The sequence below is a fragment of the Sinocyclocheilus rhinocerous genome, unplaced genomic scaffold (assembly GCF_001515625.1).
Source record: "Sinocyclocheilus rhinocerous isolate Xijiao unplaced genomic scaffold, SAMN03320098_v1.1 scaffold466, whole genome shotgun sequence".
Taxonomy (NCBI): Eukaryota; Metazoa; Chordata; class Actinopteri; order Cypriniformes; family Cyprinidae; genus Sinocyclocheilus; species Sinocyclocheilus rhinocerous.
The window spans coordinates 1,172,046-1,191,548 of NW_015631145.1; the positions used below are offsets into that span (position 1 = coordinate 1,172,046).

Sequence of the window (19,503 nt, forward strand, 5' to 3'; positions counted from 1 at the left end):
TGGCAGAGTCTTAACTTTGATAAAGAATATCTCTTTGGTTTTGAGACTTTAGTCTTTGCAACTTCAGGGATCTTATCTATGCACAATCAGCTTGTAACACTCCAAAGAGAAAGGAAAACTTGAAATCGCATCATATGACCCCTTTAACACAAAAGTGAGTACACCCCCCACATTTCAGCAACCATTTTAGTATGTCTTCTCAAGGGACAATACTACAGAAATGAAACTTGGATATGTTTTAGTGTAGTCAATGTGCTGCTTGTATAGCAGTATAGATTTACTGTCCTCTGAAAATAACTTAACATACAGCCATTATTGTCAAAATAGCTGGCAACAAAAGTGAGTGAACATGTCAAAACTGTGTCCAAAGTGTCAATAATTTGTGTGAGCACCATTGTTATCTAGCACTGCCTTAATCCTCCTGGACATGGAATTCACCAGGGTTGCACAGGTTGTTGCTGGGATCCTCTTCCACTCCTCCATAATGACATCACGGAGCTGCTGGATGTTAGACACATGGCGCTTCTCCACCTTCCGCTTGAGGATGCCCCACAGGTGCTCAATAGGGTTCAGGTCTGGAGACATACTTGGCCACTCTTTCACCTTCACCTTCAGCTTCCTCAGCAAGGCAGTTGTCATCTTTGCGGTGTGTTTGGGGTCGTTATCATGTTGGAATACTGCCGTTCGGCCCAGTTTCTGAAGGGAGGGCATCATGTTCTGCTTCAGAATGTGACAGTACATGTTGGAATCCATGTTTCCCTCATTGAAGCGCAGCTCCCCAGTACCAGCAGCACTCATGCAGCCCCAGACCATGATGCTACCACCACCATGCTTGACTGTAGGCAAGACACAATTTTCTTGGTATTCCTCACCAGGGCGTCGCCACACATGCTGTACACATCTGAGCCAAACAAGTTTATCTTAGTCTCATCAGACCACAGGACATGGTTCCAGTAATTCATGCTCTTGGGCAGGTTGTCTTCAGCAGACTGTTTGCGGGCTTTCTTGTGAGCCAGCTTCAGAAGAGACTTCCTTCTGGGACGATGGCCATGCAAACCGACTTGTTGCAGTGTGTGGCGTATGGTCTGAGCACTGACAAGCTGACCTCCCGCTTCTGCCACCTCTAAAGCAATGCTGGCAGTGTTATACCCCTGAAAAGGGGGAGAAGATTAAGCACATTCACAGTAGACGATGTTTCCCCACTGCAAACTTTATGTGTAATGGAGAAACACGGCGAGTTCTCCCCCTAGTGTTCAACAAGGCCTGACTAATAGATCACACACCTTATTGTGCCAAACCAATCGATCACAGATTAACCAAAATCATTTAGATAACTGCATTTTCTAAACATTTTTAAACAGATTCAAATATAATTATACAGACATACATATTTCACTCTGTCACAGCAGCACTCATGCATCTGTCTTTTGAAGCCAGCTTCTGCACCTGATGCACAGCACGAGGACTCAACTTCTTTGATCGACCCTTGCGAGGCCTGTTAGCTGTTACGTGTAGGCCTGTCGCAATAATCAATATATCGACTTATCGCAGTATATGTACATGACCTCAATAATTTTTTGTGATGCAATATATCGGCCATTATATTTACTTAAAAATTAATGTCACCATGTTTTGTACATTCCACTTGCGCCTGTGTCTTTTGCAGCTTCTCGTACATAACGTGGTGTAGTCATGAGGTGCTAGTTCGGACATCTGACTGCTAAGTAGCGATTGTGTTTGTCAGCAGTAGTGTGCACTCTTAATTTACAGAGAAAAGAAGGTCAGGGAAAAATCTGTAGATGGAAAAATCTTTGTTCTTTGTGCATTTTTCTTTTTTTCTACTTGTTACTTTGCACTTTTTGTTAGAAAATGTTTATTTACTATTTATTTAAGTTTTTTAAAATAAATTTCCATTATCTAAATATTCTTAAAAATTAAGTTTGTTGCCATCTGGAAGTGTGTAGGCCTTCTTGCATTATTATGCTGTTACATTATGATTATATATTCAGTGGCATAAAATGGTCTTTAAATGACAATAATATCGCTTATCGCAATTATTTCTGGGGCGATATATTGCACAACAAAAAGTTGTTATCGTGACAGGCCTAGTTACGAGTGGAACCCGTCTTGGAAAACCTCTGTATGACCCTGGCCACTGTACCCTAACTCAGTTTCAGGGTGTTACCAATCTTTTTATAGCCTAGGGCTAGGCCATCGTTGTGGAGAGCAACAATTCTAATTCTCAAATCCTCAGAGAGTTCTTTGCCATGAGGTTCCATGTTGAACATCCAGTGGTCAGTATGAGAGAATTGTACTCAAAGCACCACATTTTACTGCTCTAATACAAGATACACATTTGTATGGTCCTGTCAAGCAGACAAAAACATGAACATGATGAATAGGACATGTGGCTTTGCATGGTTAAATGATGTACAGCTGGTATCACTTAGGGCGTATGTTGCCAGCTATTTTGACAATAATGGCTGTATGTTAAGTTATTTTCAGAGGACAGTAAATCTATACTGCTACACAAACAGCACATTAACTACTCTAAAATATATCCAAGTTTCAATTCTATAATATCGTCCCTTGAGAAGATATACTAAAATGGTTGCTGAAAGGTGAGGGGTGTACTCACTTTTGTGAGATACTGTATGTTTTAACAGTTGAAATGTTGTGTTTTGAGTTGGGTATTAACAGTGCTATGAGATAACTTGTGTTATGATTTTGTGCTATATAAATACAACTGAATTGAATTAACCATAAATGCAGATCTGCTTGATATATATCTGATCTAAACTTAGATAAACAATTTTTATACAGTAAGACAATTTGTGATTGTGAGTATTTTTTATTGATTGTCACCAAAATGGGGCCATTCAAAACCTTTATAAAGTCCTTCCTCTGGAAACTGCCTTCTAATGGCTGACACAACACATGCAGGTAAGGGCTTCCTGATGTGCCTGCCCAGAATGCCAGAGGCCCAGTGGACAACTTGCCTGTATGCTGTGTGTAACGGACCGGTATTGTCTGTAGATAGGGACAAGATATCAATATTGATTGTCTTATACCAATGGAATCAAAACGTGTGACATAAGTAGTCATGACCTAAATATAGGCAACTTGTAATTGAGAAACAAAATTATTCAGATTGTTATAATATTAAAATCTTTAATGTACTATTTATTTATACATACAAGTATTTAGCTCAGAGTAATAAATTATCTCTGCCCTAAATATAATCATGTCTGCTGGCCCGGAGATGGCCATGCTCCTGTCTGAAGTGCATATAGGCTATCTGTAGCACATATGGGTTCAGACAGCAAGCCTCAGCCTGGGAGCAGAGTCATGCACTGCACGTCAAGTGTGGAGGTGACATTCTCCACTAGTATGCATCCAACTCCCTGCAGCACTGACTTTCCTCAGCTGTGATCATGGCCTCGCATTTTCCACACAAGCACCTATGAAACGTGTTTATCTCCCTCCCTCACTCTCTCCTGCGGTGATGAGAAACTGCTATATCACGAAACGTTAGTGTGGACGTATATGGTGTAGACATACACCTGATCAACGCTTATTAGTTTCTGTTAGTACTGGTAAGTATCAATACTTGTATCGTTAGCTAAGACTGGTCTCTTACCAAGACACCTGCCCTGTTCTCCACTGGTTCTCCTCGCACAACTCAAATTTGTCGTCTCTGATTTTGTCTAATCCTGGCTTGTCCCTGCTCTCTTGGCCGCATAGCAGGCTCATAATTGTATGGCTGTAGTCCGTTATACGAGTGTGAATAAACATTTACAATTTCCTCAGTGTCCGAACTGTCATTGCCATCCATTGTTTTCCTATTGGTTAAATCTTTTTTTTTTAATCATGCATCAAACATTAAACAAATACATAAAAGACAGAACAGATAGAACCACTACCTGATAAACAAAGGAGAAAAAAAGATATCACACCTTGTAAAGTTTCTGCTACAAATTAAAATAAAGACAAATAACAAAAAAAATTATTAAAGAAATAAATGAATAAAATAAGATAATAATAATAATAAAAAAAAAACATACAGTGGAAAACCGTATGCATCTGTGGCATGTGACCGCGCGCCCTCCCGTTACGTCACTTCCGTTTTGGCATTTTTCAGATGCGGATGTAAATTTTTCTCACAAAAATGACCAGAAGCCTCAGTAGCGCATTTATAAGTATATTTTAAATAAAATCTAGTTCATACATTTTTTTTCTATACATTGACTTAATGGGGTCTCTAACCTGCAATATGCCCTTTAATAACAGGAACTGCTGATGCCTTCGCAATGTTTGCGTCACTGACCACAATGGTTCAACAGTTAGGTAGTCGATCACCAAATGATGTCCCACGCTGCTTATATTCTCTCATTACACTTGATCTTATCGTCTATTCAGCTAGAACGTATATGCACACATATCACTTACATTCGCTTTGTTGTTGCTGAACCTGTGCTTCTTTCTGAACTCTATGTTTACAGGTGCGTGAGAGTGGCGTGTTGCAGTCGCCTGCGCTTCATGTGGTTCGCTCTGATGGTCCTGACGGTCCTCTGCGTGGCACTGCAGATGCTGGGAGTCGTCCGACAGGCCAGGTAGATTATGGTTTTATGAAAAATTCATGGTGACTTGCACATAGCGAATTATAAACAGACTGAGGAAGACTTTTCAACTTTGAGTTAACAGCTTGCATTGGACGACATTTCCATTAAGGGCAATACAAATATCTGGTCAAAGTTACAAACTTACTATAAGCATATATTACATTATATTATATTATATTAATATATTTTTAACAGCTTCCATTGAACGATCTTTCCATGAAATGCAATGGGAAAAACTTGACAAAGTTACAAACTTATAAACATATAAGAAGTATTATAAACATATATTATATTATTAAAACATATATATTATGAACATATAGGGGAGACTTTTCAAGATTTAACAGCTTGCTATGGTCAATATTTTAATTAAAGGCAATGGAAATATCTTGACAAAATTACAAACTTATTATAAACATATAAGTATTATAAACATATATGTTATATTATGTTAACTAGAGCAAGACTTTTTAACAGCTTTCGTTGGATGATATTTACATGAAAGGCAATGGAAATATCTTGACAAAATTATGAACTTTTGAACATAGTTTATAATAGTAGTTCATATGTTTTAGGGAGACTTTTCATCTCAGAATTAACAGCTTGCATTGGACAATATGCAATGTAAATATCTTGACAAAATTACAAATTTAATATAAACATGTATTAAAAAACATTTACATTATATGATATTCGACTCAGATTTTACAGCTTGCGTTGGACAATATTTTCATTAAAGGGAATATATTATAGAGGCCATAAAATATTACTGATTTGTGTTGGTTCCATAAGGGTTAGCATCTAAAATGTACTCTCTCTCTCTTTCTCTCTCTCTCTCTCTCTCTCTCTCTCTCTCAGGAGCTCCAAGGTTTTGAAACTTGTGGGTGAGCAGCTGGTCAGAATGCCTGCAGAGATGCACAGGCCCGTAAAGCGCAAAGACTGGGAAAACCTTTGGTCTTTCTCAGCAGCCATTGTTGAAGAACCATTAGACCTGCAACCTTTCATACAAAGAAAAGACGAGAGCGAAAACCCTCACTCAGAAGAGGGAAGGGACCAAGTCTTGGAGGATACAAGAAAAAAGCTTTCTAGCTCTACCAAAGCAGCTCCACCAATAGAGGCGATTAAACTATGGCTTGACCAATATTTTCCAAACCGGCCACAGAGGCCAGCTTTCCCCAAAAGGACCCCAGCAATTCACAAACCTCCACCCTCTGATGACAAAACTGATAAACATACAGTAAAATCACTAGTTGACGATACTGTCATGTGTCAGCCCAAAAACCACATCGTCTTCCTCAAGACGCACAAGACTGCCAGTAGCACCATACTGAACATTCTCTATCGTTATGGGGAAAGCCATAATCTGACCTTTGCCTTGCCGCTGAACATGCAGAGCCAGTTATTTTACCCAGCATTCTTTGCAGCACACTTTGTGGAGGGCGTCAGGACTCGCAGCGTGGAGGAGTTCCACATCCTGTGCAATCACATGAGATTCAGCTCACAGGAGGTCAGTCCGAGAGCACATTACCCAGCCTTTGGATTCAAAGAGAGAGATGTACCAAAGCATGCATCCGAAAGTAGTTGTGTTGCAGGATTGGATGAATAATAGAATATTTATGATATTACGTCAAGACACGACAGGCAAAACATTATTTTTTCATGCACTGGTCAATTTTGAGATCTTGGGCTATTTAGCTTCCATGTCGTTTTTCAGACTAGATAGAAGACACCCAAAATACATATTTAAGTGCTTATTACAGTTTATCTATTTGTGTCTGTAGAGTTCAATTACAATCCATACCTTTAAAGGCTGTTTTCTCAGAATACGAAATCAACACTTCAGAAGCACTTAGATACACCAAACGTATTTTCTATCTATATTTTGAAGGTTTTTACATAGGGGTTTGTTGTTCATATATCATTCGCCTGGCTTATATTACATTTTAGTTCTAAAACCATGTTGGAACAATTTTTTTTTTCTGGCTGTTGACAGTGTTTTCTGATTTATGGAGTGATAAAAAGAGATATCCAGAATTACCTCTGTAAAAACCTTTATCTCTGTCAACAAAACGAAAGAATTTTTTTTACAAAACAATTATCCTAGTGATGCGTAAGAACAGATAGACTCCAAATAAAAATGTAATGCTTATTATTTTATTATTTATTTTAATTAATTAATAATTTTGTATTAATAATGTTTTATTTAGAGTCTGTCTGTTTTTTGCAGCACAAGGTAAAAAAATGGCAATGCATTAAAACCTGGACACTTTTTAATAAAATAAATTGCATTATGTGAGATTTTAATCTAGTGATCCAAGGGAACAGGCAGACCCTAAAAAAACGTAATGGTTTCTCTTATATATATATAATTTTGAGGTGAATATTTTTGCAATTGTGTCAAGACTGTGGTGTGAAAGCAATCCTAGATATGCATAGACCACTTAGCAAGCACATAAATCATTTGAAACAACTGACTATTTTCATTTTAAAGAGGAAGATGAAGCACCCAGTGCTAGACGAAAGTAGGCAGTTGCAGATCTGAATTGTTTAGAGGACATCTGCACTGATAGCATGTAGTTTGCATTCTGGGATGGAATTTCAGTTGGGATGTGTGTATGACTCCGACACAAAGAGCAAGAGGTCAAAATTTCATCAGCTTGTACTTAAACAGTGATGGAAAGCTGAATAAAAGATTTTATTAATAAGTCCATATTGTCTTTTCTGACTTGCAGGTGAGGAAAGTGATGCCTAAAGACACATTCTACTTTTCCATTCTTCGGAATCCAGTGTCGATGATGGAATCCCTGTTTGTTTACTACAAAGCGATCCCAGCTTTCCGTACTGTCAAAAGCCTTGAGGAGTTCCTGATCCAGGGTGGGCGGAGTTATAATGCCTCTGTGCCTAATAACCACTATGCACGTAACATTTTGACCTTTGACTTTGGTCTGGATAATACAGCACCCGAGAACGACATCGAGCTGGACAAACGTAGCGCCGAGGTCATCGCCGCCGTGGAACGCGACTTCCCGCTGATCCTCATCTCGGAGTATTTTGATGAATCGCTGGTGCTTCTAAAACACGCCCTCTGCTGGTCACTGGATGACGTTTCATCTTTCCGCCTCAACAGCCGCAGTGAACGCTCTCGCAGGCCCTTGAGCGCAGAGATCGCAGAGTGGGTAAAAGAGTGGAATTCACTTGACTGGCGACTGTACCAGCACTTTAATGCCACTTTCTGGAAACGCATAGACTCCACACTCGGGCGGGCGAAGCTCCAACAGGAAGTTGAACTTCTGAGTGCAAAGAGGAGGAAGCTTGAGAAAATGTGTCTTCAGGAAGGAGGGGCAGTAGATCCTGCGCAGGTCCAGGATTCATCACTGAAGCCGTTTCAGTATGGCGCAGCAGTTATTCAAGGTTATAACCTCCGACTGGGGTTAAGTAATGCCACTCGTCAGCTTTGTCATAGGTTGATTACACCTGAACTACAGTACACCTCAGCTTTGTACACCAAACAGTTCCCTCAGCTGGCAGATGAGTGTGCCGCTGCTGCAAAAAAAGTTTGCGGCTTCCAGAAGCACTGCAATGCACAGAGCTGTTAAGCGCAATATTGACCTCACATAACAATACAAATAAAGTCATTGTGGATGAACAGTTTACACAGTTTAGCTAATTCTGTTGTTCATAATGAGAGACAAAATCATTTTGATGTAACAAAACACTATAAGAATAAAGAAATAAAAAGAAACTCGCATAAACATTCCACACAAACATACTTTATCAACTCAAACATGCACAAGGAACCACAAAAATCTAGTTTATTGAGATGAATTAACCTATTTGAACTCGGAATAAAAATAGATAACTCAAAGGAGCTGTCAGAAATGAACGCATTAACGAGATTTGGCTGGCTAAAAATCTCCAATGCCCATCGTAAATAGTGTAGCGATGTATGAAGCACAGCTCACACAGGTTTTCTTTTTTTTTTATTTTACACAGGTTCCATTCAGTACGGTTTAAATTTATTTTTTTTACAATGCTTTTAACAATTGTAGTCATCACAGTGCAACTTTATACAGATTTAAAGCATTACCACCCAGTGAGCAGTGTTTGTGCATCACTTTTCAGCAGCTTCGCAGTGCTACATCAAAAGAAATCATATTTTACCTGAATTGCAAAATTGAGTTTGCTGTCTGGGTCTAAAGTGATGCAACAAAAAGAAATGTTTTGCTACTGAGTTCTCGTGGACCGCTTGTAATAATCAACATAGGCCTACAGTACAACGGGACCAGTGTAGTCCGATTCACGAACGAATGTCTCTTTATGAGCCGGTTCGTTTTGTGAATCAAAAATATACAGCGCGACAAACCATTAACTCTTACGATGAGATGATTATGTCTTTTTAGTGAATCAAATACATATAGCGAGACCAGTGTAGTCCAATTAACGAACGCATGACTCTTATGAGCTGGTTCTTCTTAATGAATCAAAAATGTTCAGCGTGACTGTAGTCTGATTCCAGAGCAAACGACTCTTATGAGCAGGTTCAGTTTAGCGAATCAAAACCATAGAGCCCAACCAGAGTCATTGAAGAATGAACCGATTCTTTTAATGAATCGTTCAAAAAGACAGGTTTGATGAATTGTTCACTGAATTGAATCCAGCGAGGCACTGAATCAACATCTGACTCGCTTACTGAACTGAAAGTTATCATTATTTTCAGTGACAATGACAGCATTTTGTTAGATAGCCTACAGTTTGTTAGTTTTTTGTTTAAAAAAAAAAAGGCTTAATTAAACAATATTCGTTAGGAATGGTAGCCTATTATCTAAGTTTTGAAGACTAAGACTTAAGAAGTAAACTAAGAAGACTATGTCTTGTTTACCTTGTTTGTACTTTCTGTTCGGACATAAATCATCTCATTTTTATGAAAATGATTTTCCATTTTAGACCTGAAGAGGCTTGTTGTGCCTGTTCAGCTGTTGCTTGTGTTTTGGAAAATGCAAGCCTTTCTGCTCATTATAGCTAAGCTGGTTCTCTAAAACCAATGGTTCAGGTTTCCAAAGTGAGTCAGAAGTTTATATAACATAGATAAAGTGTGTGTTTGGCCTATGCAAAAGTACAGATTCAGCTCAACTTGGTTTTTGTTATAATGCTAATTGGAAATTGACCTATACAGCAGTTTTGTGAATAACTTGGAGAACAGGCATCAACTTTGTAAATCCAGCTATTTATTTCTGCAGCATGTGACAATTGATTTGTTGTTATATGTCACTGTGAAAGTGGAAAATATGTCACTGGCAATCTCAGACACATGAATCAGAGCCTAATGCAAAATACGGATCTATTAGATTTGTTGTGTTGTTTCCGACATTCCAGTCTTAGAAATACAGTGGTCTACAAAAGATTTTAGACACTAAGGGCACACATTTAAAGTTTGCTAGTGCTGTGGCATAGTTGTGCACAGGACAAATAAGAGCTGCTGGCTCAGGTTTGAGTCTGACCTGGTTCACGTCCTGATCCCATTTGTATCTTTCTCTCACTTTCCTATCTGCATTCTGCTGTCCTATAAATAACAGCAAACGCCCTAAAATAAAATGATACATAAACAAAATGTATGAACTGCATTGTATTAGATAAAAAAAAAATCAAACCAGGTGAAATCAACAAACAAAATATATTAGAATTTTCTCAGAATTAACTGGTGTTAATGTGATATTTATGACGTAGGAAGACACATCAGATCGATCACATGTAGTTCACTATGAACATGATCCAAGTCTAAAAGTCCAAATAATTCGTTTTTATCGGTTAATTTGATAATTTAAAGCCTAATAAATGTCATTTCATACAATAATTTAATTGAAAAGTGAACTTGGGCTATCTTTCTTTAAAATGAACACTGCTTGGTTTGGGGTTGTATTATGTGACACAATGACAAGTGTGGTATAAGTGTTCAAGTATTTAATGGAGCCTCTGTTTCTCACAAGTGGAGCCCTAATTAATGTAAACGTTCTGTATTACGATGGACTTAATGCAATGACCATCTAAAACCAGTCTGGAAACCCATTGCATCATTGAGGCCAATTTTAAAGGAGAAAGCAGACTTACAGTATGTTAAGGGCTAATGCTGATTGCCAAGTTTTACCAGCCTTCCTGAGACGCTGAAGGACCTGGACCTTGATCATTACCCAGAATGACTTACCAGCCTTCATAAAAGATCATCTGAACCAAAGTCTCAGAGCTTTAATCTCAAAGTTCGCTTTAATGTTAGTGAGCAATATACTGTATATGTGCGGCACCTTATTTCAAATCTCTGAAAGCTACAGTATGTTTGCAATTGTTTCGTATTTATTAATAAAAGATGATTCTCTGGTGATGGTTGTCTTCTCTGTATAAAACAAGCATGAAACGCGCTTTGTGCCCCGAGGTCACATATTAAGAATCAGACCCACAGTCTTGTGTAACAGTGGATTTGTCACTCACCCAAAATGCCAAAGAGCAGAGGAGCTGCTGTGTTTGAAGGCTAGCGCTCACTAAGATTCACCAAAATCACAACATTTGCACAAAAATTGAATGAGTTTAAAACCACATGCTCACATTTTTAACTTAAAATAATTATATCCTGGTTAAGCGTGTCTTATCTGTATTATAATGTGCATTTGTTGAAGTCACTATGAACTATTTTAATATTAAGCATCCATCCATGAGTCCATGTGGCTTTGGAAACCATGCACTTTGCGGCTGTCCACACTTTAAGATGAGATTGAAAATATCTAAAATAAATAAATAAATAAATTACCTATAATAAATTATACATACAAAATAATAATAATAATTTAGTATGTATAATTTATTATAGGTGATTTAATGTTATTATAGTTACTATTGTTGTTATTTTTATTTTATTTTATTTTTTGAATTTTCATCACCACAAACACTCTCAAACACAAAATAAGATTTCACCTATCATTTTGATGCATGGTTATTGAACAAATGGAATGCAATTTTATTATGTATAATAATAATACTACTACTAATAATAATTATTATTATTTTACTGTATACATTTTGAGTTTGGTGTTTGTGTCGATGACTGTCGCCCTCTTGTGGAGACACGTGAAAGCACTTTAGCACGCTGAACTGCAGGCTCATGGCTTCCCGCCAAACAACACAACAGCTGAGAATGTCTCTTCAGGTTTGCATCTGCAGATCCGGTTGGAGATGAAACAGTTGGACTAGCTTTGGTGAGTAACTTACCGGATATTACATGGGATGGCTGCTCAGCAAAAAGTGGAAAGAGTTGTGCAAAATTAAACTAGTTACCACAAAACTTATTTTGAGGAAAACCACACAGACAACTCTGGCCAATTAGAATCAGAAGAGCATTTGACATGTTGTTTGACAATAATTTATTGATTTTATTTCAAGTTTGAAAATAGCGTTCAAAAGTGATGTGTCCATAAATAGTGTAAACAGAAACCTAAATCGTTCAAATTGAGGCAACTGGCAATCCTTCAAACATTGTAAGCTGTCAAAAAGCTATTTTGTTTATTTACGTTTTTATTGACTGTGATTCAGAACACCAAATTACCTCAGTTTTATCTGATTGATAACTAGCTATAGTAGCAATGGTATTTTGTTGAAAACTGGTTAATCATGGAAACAAAACAAAAAAAAATGTAAGGTTTGTTTTTGGCTTTTTTGGGAATTATAATGTAATATGAACTTTTCAGACAGCATTTTTCACACGCCTACTGTTTAATCTATGCTTTCATAAAGTGTGAGATTCTTTCATGTTTCTGCTTTTGATCATTCCACAATCAACTGAGAAGAGCAGAGCTGATCATGTATATTCAATGGAAGGGTGAAGCTGATGTTTGCCAAAATGATATTTTGGAACGTAATGTGGGTTGAAAACACCTCTATCCTTAGAGGTTTCTATCTTTTATGTGTGTTGCATTTGTAGGAATGTTGCCTGATGTAATTTGGACTTTATTATTTGCACTGGAGCTTTGTCGTGACCGAATCTGTGCTGTGCCTGGAGAAGGAAATTAAGTATTGTGGATCAAATAAAAAAAAATCCTAAAAGACTAGAAAGTTGGAAAGGGTTTAAGAGAGACATATTTGAAAACTTTTTTTTCCTCTTTTATTTGTCATAATTACAAGCAGTCAAAAGTTTCACCCTCCCACAGCGTCTCCAGCATCCTCAGACACGGACTGAAAGCAGCAGCCGTTCTGAAACACCCACACCATCCGCAGTAATATAGTCATTAGTGTCAGAGTTTCAGCGTGAATCATGAGACCTGAAAAGCATATGCGTTCACATTATTCTGACTGACAACCCAGCAACAAAACAATCCACGAGTTACGATTCACTGTCACATTGTTCTGAAAGTATAACCATAATAGTTAAGCGTTGTGTTGACAGTGTGAGACTGAAGTGATTCAATCATTATCGACCTGTGCAAAGTTAAATATTAAAATTCTGTCATTATTTTCTCCTAAAATTAAGTCCTGTTTGATATATATTTCTTCTGAAGCCATTTCATAGCATGTTTTATTGACCTAAACTGTAGCCTTCCCTTCAATATTAAAATATGGAGCAAATTATGACATCGTTTTAGGTAAACTATTGCTTTAATTACTGCTTTCAAATTGTGTGTAAATCTATACAGCATTATTATTGTGAGATGGATTTTAAAATAAGGAATATCATCATCACAACAGTTATGAATGGCACAAGTTTGGGGTCGGTAAGATTTTGAAAGTATCTTATGCTCACCAAAGCTGCATTTATTTGATCAAAGATACAGTAAAAGCTGTAATGTTGTGAAATATTATTGCAATTTAAAATAACTGTTTTCTATTTGAATATATTATGCAATATAATTTATTCCTGTGATGCAAAGCTGAATTTTCAGCATCATTACTCCAGTCTTCAGTGTCACATGATCCTTCAGAAATCATTCTAATATGAGAATTTGCCGCTCAAGAAACATTTCTTATCATAATAAATGTTGAATACAGTTGTGCTGCTTTATATATTTGTGTAAATCGTGATATGTTTATTCCAGGATTTTCTTTACTGTCACTTTTACTTCGTTTAATGCATCCTTAAATGCATTAACGGTAGTATGTTGTTTTTTATATTATTTTCCCGTTTATATTATATAATACATACTAATGTTTACATGAATGAGTAGTCTGTTAGTCTGTGAACATCTCTGTCTTCAATATCTTCAGTGTGTGTATGCCAGTATTAGTGAGGCATCCATTTGGCTAGTTTATAAATGAGCTGTGCTCTTTTTATGAGGTTTATGTAGCTGCAGGCTTTCACTGAAGAAGTGCAGTTTGTTGAGTGGAGCTGAACATGTGCTGTTTTCATGACATTTGATGAGACTATAGACGTCAGATATCACAACTCACAAGATCAGGGATGATTTATTTATGGTTGCACACAGCTTTAACATGGGTTAAATAAAAGGACATTGTTCGACTTGAATCCATTTTTGGATTTATTATAAATGGTGCAGTAATAATAATAAAAAAGCAGTCAAAAACAGTCCAGATTTCTTCAAACCAAGCTAATAATAACAGCTGTAATCATCAAGATTTATGTAATCCCACTAAATCCAAGAAAAACATGAGTCCATAACACAAACGGGAGTAAATTTAAACCAAAATGTAACAAGATGTACCACAGAAGAAAGGGAGTATTTAACTGCTCTTTAATTACTGGAAAATGTAGAACAGATGTGCTGTGACTGAATCAATGAATCTTTAGAAAGTCTAATGAGAGTGCCCTCTACTGACTGATGCAGAGATTTATTTATTTTATATTTATTTTATTTTACATTTTTATGTTTTATTTTATTTTATTATAAAATAATTTATTTTATTTCATTTAATTTAAAAAAAAAAAAATTTTTAAATTTTTTTTAAACAAGCATTTGCAGGATCTACCTTTACTATTTTATTTTATTTCATTATAAAATAATTTATTTTATTTTATTATTTCATTTTTGTTTAGTTGAACTTTATTAAATGTTTTATTACATTTTTATTTTTATGTATTTTTTATATTTTTATTTTATTCATTTTATTTTATTCTATTCTGTTAGTCACTGTAAACGTGCATTTGCAGCATCTACCTTTACTATTTTATTTTTTATATTTTATTTCATTATAAAATAATTTATATTTTATTTTATTATTTAATTTTTTAGCTTAACTTTATTAAAAGTTGTATTTAATTTTTATTTTTATGTATTTTTAATATTTAATTTTATTCATTTAATTTAATTTGATTCTATTCTGTTTGTCACTGTAAACAAGAACATTTGCAGCATCTACCTTAACTTGAACATTCCATTCATTTAAATTTGACCAGATAAATGAGTCTCTGCTGCATGGATGCAAATCCGATGTACTATTCCCTCATTATATCTAAATATAAATATGATATATGAACTCTCTGGAGATCAGAGAGGTAACTTCAGTACTGGCTCTGCAAACTGCCGTCAAATCCAGACTGCCAGATGAACGAGATCTTGACTGGTCTTCTCATGTTAATGATCACCATTAGTTTGCTGTAAGTAGACTGCGATCTTGACCATAAGCCGAGACCCAGACCAGGACTCTGCTGTAAGTATTTAGACCCCGAGGCAGATGAAGACCAGGTTAATGTAGTTTCAAGAGGTCTCAGGATCATGACCGTTGGTTAGGGCTCCAGCTCTGCCATATGATTATTTAAAGAGCTTCACCAGGTTTTCAGTCCCTGTTCACAAGGGGGAACCCAGGGGTCAGAGTTCGACTGGTTAGCATGGCCCGGTTATCCTCTGCTAGCAGATGTCGTAGCTTCACCATCTGGCTACAAAAACATCTTTCTCCATTCACACTGACAGCCATTCAGAAGGAGCTGTGTGTACTGGTGGAATACAGTTTTGTGTGTATGAATTGCAAATGCAACATTATATTAAAGTAGATGTTTTTAATATTTTATTCAGTCCATAATATTTGTCAAAAATATGCTTAATATATAATATAAACAGCACGGCCTAAGGAAATATATTTTAAAATTGATTTAAACATTCAAATGCACAAAAATATTACAAAATATACACTGAAAAAAAAAGATTTTGTGGTGTTGTAAAATATATTAAATTAATCACCATAAATTCTACTTGTAATATTAAAAATCAAGAAGAACAACAATTTTCTAAGTAAAATGTACACATTTAATTCATGTAATTAATGAACTGCGTGAGAAGAGTAACTCTTATTAATATTTACTTGTAATATTTATCTGTTTTATAGTCATTGCACATAAATCTAGAAATATTAAGTAAATTTTAATCTAAAAGTTCATCGCGCTTGAATCCGCGCATGCGTGTTTGGACCCACGCTTTGAATCAGAGGGACTTTTTAAGTAAATCTTAATAGTTATTTTTTTCAGTGTACTTCAAGGGGCAAGATAATACATTTCCAGTCTTAAATCTTTTTTTTTTTTAAATATTGTTAAATATTATTATTACAAACTTTTCTATTTGAATATATTTTAATTATTTCTATTTGTATATATATATATAGTGCCCTCCACTAATATTGGCACCCTTGGTAAATATGAGCATAGGCAGCTGTGAAACTAAATCTGCATCGTTTAGCTTTTTGTTTCAATCTTTCATTCAAAAAAATTCACAAAAGTCTAACCTTTCATTGAAGTAAAACAATTGAAAGTGGGGGGGAATTCACATTATGAAATAAACGTTTTTCCCCAATGCATGTTGGCCACAATTATTGGCACCCCTAGAAATTCTTATGAGTAAAATATATATTCCCATTCATATTCCCATTTTTTTTAGCACACAGGGTGACTAGTATGGAATTATCCAGCCGTGACTTCCTGTTCCACAGGATTATAAATATGAGGAACACAAAGGCCAAATTCTCTTAATCATCCATAACAAGGAGTAAAATGAAAGAATATAGTTCTACTGTGCAGCACAAGATCGTTGAGCTTCACAAAAAATAGAAAGTGGCTCTAAGAAAATAGCAAAAGCACTGAAAATCCCCATTTCCACCATCAGGGCAATAATTAAGAAGTTCCAATCAACTAAAGATGTTACAAATCTGCCTGGAAGAAGATGTGTGCCTAAAAAACAAAAAAATCAAACGGCCAGATGTTACAAATCTGCCTGGAAGAAGATGTGTGCCTAAAAAACAAAAAATCAAACGGCCCCTACATCACCACATGTTGTTCGGGAGGGTTTCAAGAAAAATCCTCCTCCAAAAACAAACTCCAGCATATTCAGTTGTCAGACACGACTGGATCTTCAAACTGGACTGGCTTCTGTGGTCAGATGAAACTAAAAAACAGCTTTTTGGCAGCAAACCCACCAGATGAGTTTAGTGCAAACAAGTACAACATGTCCACGGTTAAATATACTGCTGGATCTGTAATGTTGTTGGCCTACTTTTCTGCCGGAGGTCCTGGACATCTTGTTCAGATGCATGGCATTATGGAATGGATTCTATCAAATACCAACAGATAAAAAATCTAAACCTGACGGCCTCTGTTAGAAATCTTATAATGGACCGTGGTTTGATCTTCCATCAGAACAATGAACCAAAACAAACATCAAAATCAACTAAAAAAATGTGTCACGGAGCACAAAATGAAGCTTCTGCCATGGCCGTCTCCGTTCCCTGAGCTGAACCCTATAGAAAATGAGTGAGGTGAACTGAAGAGGAGAAGCACTGACATGGAGCTGCGAATCTGAAGGATCTGCAGTGATTCTGTATGAAGGAATGGTCTCTGATCTCTGATCTCAGGTGTTTATAGGAGAGAACTCAGAGCTGTTATCTTGGGAAAAGGACGTTGCAATAATTGGGTGCCAATAATTGTGACCAACGTGAACTGAAGAAACATAAATAATTAAAACTTCAAATTGTATGTTTTAAAAATGTATTTAAACATCTGTTTACCTTATATTTTGGCCATTTTTTGTATGTTTTAAAATAAATAATTGTATAAAATATATAAAAATATATGAGTATATGTATTTTTTTGTTTTTGGACATTTAAAAATATATCTAAAATATATCTGAAACGTTTTCTTTATTTTGAAGTATATTTAAAAATATATTAGAAAATACATATTTTTAGTATGCACCAACTAAACGACTTCCATTGAAATGTATAATAATGCTATTGCAGTCTCCAGGTATTTTATGCGGTTTGTATTTCTGTGTTGTCTTGGTGACTTTGTAAGCCTGTGCTAAATGTCACAGTAGGAATTGATTCTGACTTTTGTTATCTTCACAATAATTGCTTGGATGCCACTATTAAAGGACTGTGATGCCACGATAATTGCTTAATTGATGAGGATCAATATGGGAATGGTCCTTTTCAATTAAAGTCCAGAGCCGATGTGCTGGATGTCATGACAGTGGGCCCTGCTTTCACACATCATGAGGGTGTTGTACGGATAGGACTTCTGTTAACAAGGATGCCACAATGTCTCTTCGGTGAACTATCATGTGTGACTGCTGAGAGAGCAGAAGGTGTTAGTCAGGCATGCAGGCAGTTTGTCTTCCTGTAGGGTTTCAGAAAAATAAAAGCAACCACTGCAGCTCTTCTTGCTATTCCTTCTGAATACTGCTTCCTCTTGAAGTGGAGTGTTTTTGTGTGTGTGCTTGTAAATGTTCCATATGTGTATATACATTACATTTGTTCTTTAAAAAGTCTCTTCTGCTAACAACTTATTAATTTATTTAATAAAAAATACAGTAAAATCAATAATAATGTGAAATATTATTGCAATTTAAAATATCTGTTTTCTTGGTGAATATATTTAAATATGTAATTTATTCCTGTGATGCAAAGCTGAATTTTCAGAATCATTATCATGTTTTCAACACTAGGTGGAGCTGTGGATGAAGCCACAGTTCATTCCTGTACACTCAATTTGTAAATGCAGTTATAATGTTTTAAACTTGTAACTATACATGTTTTTATTTCTCCTTAAAAAAGTAATAAATTAATATGCATGTGCTTTTGCAGCCTAAATATATCTTTGTAGCTGAAGAGTTTATGGGCAAACATAAGCTAATGTATACTCGCATGCATGTGGCCGCACATAAATCGTTGTGTTTCCATCTGAGTATATCCACATTCATAGAGCTACATGCTGAGTGAGCGTGTATGACTTTGAGAGAGACACTTGTTGTATGGATGGCATGACTCATGCTGAGTGTTTGGGATTAGCACTTCAAAAGGATTATTAATTTATCAAAGGCAAGATGGTACAGCAGCACCAGCTCAAAGCCAGCAAGAATAATCGACTATATATATATATCTCATGTCATCAAAAGCAAATCACTTAAAACATTAAGATTGTATTTCAAGCTTGAATTGCTCCGATAATAGGAAAGTGCCTTATTTTTTATTTTTTTGATAATTTACAGGATGAGGACATTATTAATTGCATTTTTTTTTAAAACACATTATTTTCTTTATAAATAATTACATTACAGTTAAAAGCTCTAGATTTTATTATTAACTAAATAATGCAATTTATGGACTATCCAATAATATATTAATTATGCAATAATAATTACATGGATAGCAATGCTAAGATTTCCAGCCTCTGTTTGAGGATTTATTTTAAGATCAGTCTATTTTAATTAAATGTTTAGAGTAAAATAAATGAATTAAACATTTTATTTTTATTGTAAATAAAGCTGATTTCCAAAAGAAGGCCACTTTAAAGTATGATGCACCAGGTTGTGTTCATAATTGCTTACAATACTTCTCATACTAATTTTTGCAGTATATATAGTGTGCATAGTATACAAATTGTTTTAATGCATGGAATAATTGCTA

At 35.8% G+C, this 19,503-nt stretch overlaps 1 pseudogene; it reads left to right on the top strand.

Moving 5' to 3' along the window:
• LOC107741622 (galactose-3-O-sulfotransferase 2-like) overlaps positions 1-8,922 on the top strand; it is a 15,969-nt pseudogene extending 7,047 nt beyond the window's left edge.
• Positions 8,923-19,503: the final 10,581 nt, after the last annotated feature.